Raw genomic sequence first — 7,363 nt, 5'->3', positions numbered from 1 at the left:
AATAACTCCTCTGGGTAATAACTAAATAAAAATGCCATGGGTCTTTTTAATGGCTGTAATTCAAGGCTATCATTTTATCACGGTCAAAATTGTTATTCTGGATTCCTGCTTAATTATGAAGATAATGCAGTGTGGCAGGTCAGAAGCAATAGTGACATTGCTAATGCCAGGATGCAAGGATGGCTTGTAAGTAACTGAGATGGCTTGAATATTTCAAGTTTGCTGATGCCTTGTCTGTGAATTTTATAACACAAACATTAAAATATTTTCACATGATGATGGTTGGAAGATAAAATATGTTAATAATAGTACGGTTTTCAAAAGCACTGCAGCTTAAAAGCACTTTTTAAAGAGATTCTGATCACCTGGGAGCTTAAGTGTTATGGGAACCCAATGGGTTTGTATGCCTAAGAGCAGGTTTTCTAAGCAGGAATTTTATTCTTAAGAATAAAATAAATAATAAGTCACCAGACTGTTTTTGAAAATTTTACCCTATCATTTGTTTTAATTTTAATATATATATTTAAATATATTTTTATAATATATATTATATAAAAGTTTAAATATTGTGTAAGCAACTCATTTAAACTATTGATTTTGAAAGTTGTGAATGTCCAAGCCCGGAAATCCCCAATTAAATGTGCTACAAGAACAAAATTTCCCCAAATTTCTCTCACAGAATGGAGATCAGCTGAACATGTCTTATGTAAGCCAAGCACAGGTGCTAACTTCCTGCTGATAGCTTTAGGGTATTTTGTGACCCAGGAGGGGTAACTAACTTGTCAGCAGGATTCTAATAGTTCACTGAACAGCAAGCAGTTTGGCAGTCACACGTTTTTCCTCACTGTTGACCTGGTTTGAAGTTGAGTCACTCCACTAAATCATTGTGTTTCTCTAATGGGTTCTGAGCTGCTCTAGGTTTTCTGCTGCTTTTTTATCCCCTTGCAGAAGTTTGTTTGATTCATGCATTACATTGCCAGCTTCAGCCCCAAATTCCAGTTTCATTCTATAATTTTTCTAGTTTTTAAGAGGAAGTGGCAGGATTCCTTCAAGGAGGAGGAAACAGAGTTGTTCTGTGAATGCAGAAGTGCCCAGGTGATAAAGAGCAGAATGCTGATAGGATTCCCACCTGAGGAAGACTGGGTTTTAGGATAAAGGACAGGAACTAGGAAAAACAGGTGCCCTCTTCAGAGCATTGGCTTTATTAGAGTGGTAGTTCTTTTGCTCTATATATGTTTTTAATTTTTTTCCCTTTTTGAATTGAACTGCTGTCTGCTTAGCCAATATAGCTTACCTTTAGTGGAAGGCTTAACTAAATTTTGGATGAAATTTTAATATGGCATTTGCTTTGTTAAGAAAATGAATAGTTGTAGAACTATTTTGTTGGGGATTTTTTCCTCTTTTTAATCGATTTTGGGGATTCATAGAGAATCTTATTGTTGGTGCTAGCACACATCAGGTTAATTATTTAAGAAACGTAACACTGTAATTGATAATCCAGTGAGGATTATTGAGATAATGCATCCAATTTCCTCAATAGGGACTGCATAGACCATGAAGAAAACAAGAATATAATTGTCAAACAGATAAGGCTGAGACACAAAGCAAGTTGAGAGAAGCTGACTGTTAGGTAACTTTTGAATTTTTCTCTTTGAACATCTTGTTAGAGCCACATGATTCTAGATGTCTGTCCTTTAGGAAAACTCTATTCATTCAGTTTGTTCACTCATTCATTTCAGTCATACAAAGCTACAGTACTAACCTGCAAGGTCCCCAGTTTAATTTGAGTGCCTAGTAGGTACATGTGGAAAAATTAGAGTGGGCTTTGTGATGAGCAGTATGTGGGTAGAGAGCCATGCAAGGCAAAGCAGTGAAGAAATACTGGGAATGCATGCAGGGTTTAAATGTCTTTATATATGTGTGTGTTAAAGGCATCCATGTCCTATCTGTCTGGAGTACCTTATAGAAAAGAATTCAAAATTCATTAGGGAAAAATGAGTATGATATTTTAAGTTGCTGCTTGTATTGCTGGTGGAATGGAGTCTTAATCACAGGGAATGTTTATGTGTATAACCTAAACCATAACTATTTAAAGTAAATTATGCCATTGCTAAGGCAGTAATATCTTTTGTGTTATTTCAAACTGCAGATTATCCTGCATGGAATAATTTTCCTGATACTTCTGAGGGACTTCTGTAAGGTTTAGGCATCATGTCAGAAGCATTTACCTTCCTGAATTCTTTTTTTATAAGATATATGAAAGAACCTGTTCTTTCGATAGGTTAAAGAAAAAAAATTACTGTCTTTAAAAACCAATTCTTTCCTCTGGGAGCCAGAAGATTTCCTTGTCTTAAGTTTGTCTTTTTGTCTTTTTTTTTTTTTTAACATAGTGCTATTTATAAAAATTCTTGAAGTGAATCACTAAATTCTGGGCTTTAAAATTGCAAATAGCAACAATGAAACTTGCCAGAAGTGTAAGCGAGCAGCAATTTAAATATTAACTCTCAGTTGATATTTCACAATGCTTCCCACATACTCATTTATAAAACAATCAAGCTGCAAGGTTTGTATAAATAGCATTTATTTACTGCCCTGGTATAATTGAAAGTTTGATGTTTGAGGAAGGTTAACACTGGTAAGCGGGAGCTAGTGACAACTCTTAACTGCTTGCCCTGTCGTAGCTTTGCTGTGTAATCTTGAGAGATGACTTAAATTAATGGTGAGCTATTTCCTTCAACTTGAATTGCTATAATCCCTATATAACAAGGATATTATAAAATAAATAATTATTTTATTATACAACAAAATTATATTGACATAACTAATGTGCAGCAAAAACATCTGTACCAAGGGCCCTTCACCTTCTGGGAATTTAAAACCATCAGGTTCAGTAGTGGGTGAATTAAAGATAGAAAACCAGACTCCATTAATATATCAATTTAATTGCCTTGAGCGAAGGAAAAAAGTCAGCACAGAAAGGAAGTCTGGAATACTACCTTGCAACGGTTTTGTCTTCTGTTGGTACTAAACTAGGAGGTCAAATTGGTCAGTTTGCAAGAACTAGACCATTCCATTACCCGTGGTTTTTTTTATACTCACTCTTTTTCTCTCTTGCACTAACTCCATTAATGCCACTAATTAACTCCAAAAATAATATTTTTTTGTACCTTGTCCAAAGATAGTGATTTGGCTAATAGTAGATTGTCACAAGAAGCCTTAGCATGAGTACAAACTGTTCTGGGACTATGAGATATTGGCCAATAGTATAACTGAAACCACAGTCACAAAAAGGTGTCTGATACATCCCACATGAGCTAAGATTTAAAATATGCCTTATACTCATGTGAAAACCAGTTTCATCATGCATGAAGCTGCAAATTTGTTTAGATGCAAAATACAAGATGTATTTTAAATGCCACATTTATATGTGTAGACGTTTCAGTATTAACCACTACATGCTTATGTGAACAAGATTATAAATGACAATTGAGCTCGTTTATCGTTTGCAATTAATTATGCCGTGTGGCCTTGGGCTGAATAGACCCTGAGAGTCAGACCCTCTGCCACTGTTCCAACAGGCCTTTCCTTGTTTCTCTGCTGATGAAGCAAAAGGTTCTCAAATGAGCATAGCTGTGCATTTTATTTAATTCTCCTTAAACTTCTGAAAGATGATTATTAAAATATTTTCTTAGTGAAAGTCTTGCTGTTCTGTTTTTACTACTGTTTCATTGCTCTTGCCAGATGTGAGCACAGATGATTACCTTGCTGTAGTATTGATGACTCAATTCACGTCCCTGTTGCTTAAATCTTGCCTTGAACCCTTAGTTGTTCTCCTGTCAGCTTGACGAGGACTCTTTTCAGGGCCAGTGGCAAGCAGGAAGAACTTCACAGGCATCGTGAGATGTATGTTGTTCTTTGGTCTCTGCTTGGGCTTAGATCTTGTGTAGCAGACAGTTGTCTGCTTATTTATGGAGTTTCTTCTACTTTAGTTTCTTCTGCTTTATTGGGAACCAAGCTGTAGTAGTGCAGGTGGAGGAGGGCTTTTTTCCCTAATGCAGTGCTTGCCACTTACAGTTCCTGCCTATCTGTGAGTGCACAGGGGTCAGGCAGTTCCAGCCTATCCCCAGCAGACCACAAGGAGGCTCACATTTAACTGAATCTTTGGGTTTGCTTTAGTTAATGGATTCGTCTTAACAACAGCCATCATAAGGCATGATCTTTTGACCCATTGAAATAATTTGGATTACTTCTCTAAGTGCTTCCTACCTGCCGAAATCCCTTCCAGAGCTGTCATTTCTTTCTTGCAGACATGCAGCCTGACCGCCTGCCTTTACCTGGCAAGAATAGTGACATCAGGTGTCAGTAGGATCTCAGGGACAGAATAATACTCAATTCCTTCCTCACTTTTTCCTCATTATTTTTGAATTTAACATGGTGTGGGAGTTAGTACAGCCAGGACAACTTAATGAATGTAAATTATCAATTTACCACTAGGTACTTTATGGAATTAAAGGTCACAAAGCTATAGATAATGGGTCCAAACTAGCCCAAAATTAACTAGGAGATGCAGTATCTCACCACTGTGCTCTGTCTCATGGTGTCAGTATTATTTGGATTTTCCTAGTCTCTCCTCACTCTGGATGATGGAGATACAGTAATACAACTAAACAGTGATAATATTACACTATTCATTTTTTGTCTTATTAGTCCGTGATAACTGGAAATCCAAAATATTAAGCTATGTTTGAGATTTTGCTATTAATGTGACAAGACACTAGGAAACCATACCAGAGACCTGCAATCCCTTTTGTTTTGCAACATAAAACATTATACATGCAAAGAGGTAAGCAAGCAGTTTACTATATGCTGTGAACTGCCACATTCATTTTAGGGAGATTAATCTCACAAAGGAAAACATGTGGAATTGGGTCACAGCTCTTCACATAACCAAATTTACGTAAGATAGATACAAAGTGATCAATCCCTGTAAGGTCTTTGTAAAGCAAATAAGGTTCATTATTTGTAGTAATAAACAGATTAGCACTTCTCTCTTCAAAGCATGACAGTAGCATAAAATATCCTTTAACTTCTATTGTTTTCAGTTATTTGTATTTTAAAAGCTTTGCTTTGAGTTGTTATCCCTTCCTAGAATGTTATGGCTTATATAACATAAGATACTTGCAGTGTACTGAAATTACAGTTCTCAAAGCTAGTGAAAAAGAAAAAAGCATGGCACAACATGGAAATTCAGTGTTATATATGCAGATGTGTATATATATTCTAATATGCAATTATTGAACACTTTAAGTTATTCCTAATGGAGATATTCCTAATGGAGATATAGCAAGATCACAAAGGCTACCTAGCAAAGTGGATGCCTACCTTGCAGTCCTGGTATCATCAGGAAATGGTAGCACAAGAATGAGACAGCAAAGTCAGTAAAATCTGTCTTCATTTATAGTCTGCTTCAACTTCAGTTGCATGTAATGGAGGCCTCTTCAGTGCAATGGCTTTTGAAAATGACCCTTAGCAGAAACTGGAGTCAGGTTTAATGGGAGTTAACCCTTTGGAGTATGTGCAGCAGTGCATGATGTGTGTTATCTTCATTCCTGTCACTCTACAAGAAGCAAATCTCCTTTATCCTCTCTCACCAGCAATTCCTAGTCATCCTCTCATACAGTTCAGGCTTTTTATATTATGACAATTACTACTTCAGTTTTCTTCTTAAACTAGATCCTGGTTTGGTATACATCATTGATGCTCTGCTGAGCACAAAACATTTTTTTTCACTGATCTATGCCAGTAAAAGTTATGTCTTTCCCACATATTTTGCAATGTTTGAGGCTAATCCACTGTATTATTTATTGAAATAATCCTTGCATGCATTGAGAGCAGCTCTTTGTGCTAGGCCCAGAGCCTCATCTGGTAGTAACTGCTCAGGTTATCCTGTGGTCTTTTAGCCAAAGTCAGTCTTGGAAGGGGAGGCAGTTCTGGGAGAGAAACCTCTTCTGCATGTCTGTAGCAGCTCCTGGGATGATCAATGTGAAATGCATGTTGGTCTTTGAGCTTTGCTTGATTTAGGATCTTATGCTTTAGAAGAACTTCCCCTGAATTTTTTTCTGGGTTTGGCAGTTTGGTTTTCTTATGCTTTGTCTTGACTAAAGTTCTGCTGACAGAAAAGGTAGTAGAGAGATTTGGTCCCCACTCAGCATTCCTCGCACATTGTCTAAAGGACCATCACAATCACCCTAGGAAAACTTTGCTTAACTAAACATCTGCCTTTATTGAGATTTTAGAGTGATGTCTCTAGAATGTTCTTTCATTTTTTTCCTTTTGTCAAAATGCATAATATTTTTAAATACTTCCAGACCCATCTCAGTGGTATTGCAGCATTTATGGATCACACAGATGTATTGAGCATCTTCCTTTACTTGCCAAGAGTAACAGTGACACCCTGTGGCCAATTCAATAGAGGACTTACACTGAATTTCCTCTTTTTTTAAAAAAAATGCACTTGTGAATTTCTTACTCCATGGGGAGTACTGCAGGAGGAATCCCTTTTCTACACATAGTAGGACTTAATCGATTTGTTGTGTGTGTCTCATTAGATATTTCCATTATTAGAATACATGTGTAATGAGCACTTTAATTCTAAGATACAGAGAACACTCTCTGACCTTGATGGCTAAATACTTGAGAAGGTAGAGCAGGAAATGTAGAAACTGAGGAAAGAAGAAAAGATTACATTTCAGTTTAAATTGATGCTACAGGAGTATACTGCTGTTCGTTATCTTTCACAACATTTTCTCTAACTTGGAAACTGTCCACTGAGCTATGTAGGTATGTAATGACAAAATATCCACAATATAAAATTGTACTACATAAACAACTAGATGTTGAAGTTAGGCTCATCCTTTTAACTTCTTATTTGCGTCATTGCTTTGGTTTGCTTAATGAGTCTAAATAACATAACCGCTCTGTGACTACTCATATATTCTGTTTCCAGTTAAGTCCTTCACTGCACAGTACTATAGTTCTACTGTGTTACCACATGCTAATGTAAAAGGCATGTACCCCAGTTAAGAAATGTTTAATGAGTTTATCCTTTGATACTTGCTATGTTATTCAGGCAACAGAGCAGACTGAATACTATAGTCTGCACACTGCAAGTGGTTTAAGCCTCAGACATGCTAGACAGCTGACAAAAGAAAGATTTTTCAAAACTTCATGAGAGGAAGTGGTGTGTTTTTGGCTGGTTTTGTGGTGGTGGTTTTTTTTTTATTGGTGTGGTTTTGGTTTGTTTTTTGAGGGATGTAAGGAGAAAAAAGTGTAAGAAATATTGAAAATTCATCCAAATCTTCTG

The sequence above is a fragment of the Phalacrocorax carbo genome, chromosome 7 (assembly GCF_963921805.1).
Source record: "Phalacrocorax carbo chromosome 7, bPhaCar2.1, whole genome shotgun sequence".
NCBI lineage: Eukaryota > Metazoa > Chordata > Aves > Suliformes > Phalacrocoracidae > Phalacrocorax > Phalacrocorax carbo.
Note: the sequence above shows the minus strand (reverse complement) of the source record.